Here is a 2,570-nt window from a genome sequence, read left to right as displayed (position 1 = left end):
AAGATGGACGAATTAAGCCCAGAGAGAGTTAGCATTTTGTTCCATGACACACAGGACAATTACGTATGGTTGTAACCACATGGAGAACACAGGGTCCCCAAAGACATTACAGTTGGTTCTCCTCCCTTACTCCCAACCCACTATGTCTTTGATGTGCAAAGCAGCTAGTCTGTGGACCAGCATCTTGACATCATCTAGCAGCTTGTCGTCAATTCAAAATCTCAGGCTGCAGCCCAATTGACCACTTCTGTGAAACTGGAAAAGAAAAAAAACCAAAACAAAACAGTGAAACTAACTCCTAATTTGTATCCTATTAAATTCTGTGAAATGTTGGCCTTGATTATCTTTATCTCCACACAATTAGCTGAACCTACCCTCACCCAATGCACATGTACATTTCTGCATCCATCCTGCTAAACTTTTTTTTTTTAAGATTTATTTACTTATTTTTAAAGAGAGAGAGAAGGAGAGAGAGTGGTAGCGGGGCAGGGAGGGGCAGAGGGAGAAAGAGAGAGAATCCAAGCAGACTCTGAGCTGAGTGCAGAGCCCGATGCGGGGCTCAATCCCATGACCCTGAGATCATGACCTGAGCCGAAACCAAGAGTTGGACGCTCAACCAACTGTGCCACCCAGGCGCCCCCCCCCCCCCCCCATCTTGCCAAACTTTTAATTGGCCACCAAATGCTTTGGGTGATTTTTTTTCTAAATATCTCTGTGATACCCCCCTCCAACTCCTCAAATCTCCACCTCTTGCTCCCTGCCACCCGGCTACCCCTCTTCGATGTCCCTCCCCACTGACATTAAGAGTGACTTATGAAACCCAGCCTGGTCATATCCCTTTCTCAACTTAAATTCTCCGTGGATTCTGTTGTGGACTGAATTGTGTCCTTTGTTGAGGCCCTGACCCCCATTGTGCTGGAATATGGAGGTGTGGGGCCTTTGGGAGGTGAAAAGTTTTAGCTGGGGTTGTAAGAGTGGAGTCTCATGTTGGGATTATGAGATGAGAGGTCTTTCTGTCCACCTTGTGAGGACATAATAAGAAAGTGACTGTCTCCAAGCTAGGAAGAAGAATCTCACCAGAACCTGACCATGCTGGCATCTTGATCTTAGACTTCCAGTCTCTAGAACTGTGAGAAATAAATGTCTGTTGTTTAAGCCACCCTGTCTGTAATATTCTTTTATGGCAGCCTGAGCAGACTAAGGTTCTCTTTTGTCCAAAAAGGAAAGTGCAAACTCCTTAAAATGACATGAGGGTCGAGTATGATTTGGGTACCTTAGTGCTCAGTAGATGATTTCTGATTGTGTGAATGAATTGAGCAGTGTCATTTGTCTAGAAATTGATCCAGAGGTGGAGGTGGTGATGGAGGAGGGAGAGCCTGTTCTGAGAGCCAAGCAAAGGATATTGGATTCCATGCTGTTTCTTGTCTGTGCTGGTTAATTGGGCCCCGAGGTGTCAAACACTATTCCGGGTGTGCCTGTGAGGGTGTTTCTGGATGAGACTAACATTTGTATCTGTAGCCTAAGTAAAGCAGATTGCTCTCCCAGGGTAGGGTAATCATCTAATCACTGAAGACTGGGAGTAGAAGCAAAAGGCTAACTAGGAACTCCTGTCTCACTTTGGGAACTGGGACCTTGGTCTTCTCTGACCTTTGCACTTGAACCGAAGCATTGGCTCGTCTTGGCTCTTCAGTGTGGCAGCCTTCAGACTGGAATTACATCATGAGCTCTCCTGGTTCTCAGGCCTTCGGACTGGGAATGGAGCTACACCATCACTCTCCTGGGTCTCCAGCTTCCAACTGCAGGTCTAAAGACTTGTCAGCCTCCACGATTGGGTAAGCCAGTTCCTTAGGATAAATCTCTCTTCTCTTTCTCTCTCTCTCTCTCTCTGTATGTTTGTATACATGTATATATGTATACACATGTGTGTGCGTGCACACACACACACACATATACTCCATATTGGTTGTTTCTTAGGAGAACCCTGATGAATGGTGTCTGTAAGAGAGCAGAGCCAGGGCAGTAGACTGCAGTTGTGGGGGACAGCCCTTCCTTTTCTTCCTCTTAGCCCAGCTGAGGAGAGTGCTTCAGCATCCTCTGATCCCAGGAGAAGAAAATCAAACAATCAGGATGGGAGTAGAATGTGGCCTCCCCCAGGGACTAGTTGGCGCTGTGCAAGGGGCATCTCTGTTCCTGCTCAGATGTTAAGAGTGCTTAGGGCATGTGCATCAATGTTATCAGGTAGACCTGAGGCCTGGCTACTGCTCTCCCCTCCCTCAGGCCCTCCAAGCTTTAGTGAAGCTGATGGTGGGTGGCAGGGTGGCTCAGGGCCCTGCATGCTTCCATTCCTGAATGGCAGCTGCAGAATGTTCCTGGGGTTTTATTCCTTCATCTACTCTTACTCAATCCAGATGTTAGAGGTGATAGCAGTACCATCTAGAAAATGAGTTGCTGCAAAATCTGGACAGAAGTTAGAAATTCCTTAAACAATTTTACATTTAGCTACATTAGCTTCTTTTCTATTTAGATTATAGTAAAATCTTGTCAGTGGAATAATGGAGACCAGGGGAAGG

The 2,570-nt window shown here is 46.3% G+C and overlaps 1 long non-coding RNA gene across 1 annotated transcript in view; it reads left to right on the top strand.

The window, feature by feature from the left end:
- The window catches only part of LOC118007293, a 130,068-nt gene extending 127,755 nt beyond the window's left edge, over window positions 1-2,313 (top strand). Inside the window, exon 4 of the long non-coding RNA XR_004678366.1 lies at window positions 1,667-2,313. This is a non-coding gene — a long non-coding RNA (uncharacterized LOC118007293). The remainder of the gene's footprint in view (window positions 1-1,666) is intronic.
- The last annotated feature ends 257 nt before the right edge of the window (window positions 2,314-2,570 follow it).

Source organism: Mirounga leonina, unplaced genomic scaffold, assembly GCF_011800145.1.
Source record: "Mirounga leonina isolate KUSES-001 unplaced genomic scaffold, KU_Mleo_1.0 Mir_117, whole genome shotgun sequence".
NCBI lineage: Eukaryota > Metazoa > Chordata > Mammalia > Carnivora > Phocidae > Mirounga > Mirounga leonina.
This window is presented reverse-complemented; position numbering and strand designations above follow the sequence as displayed.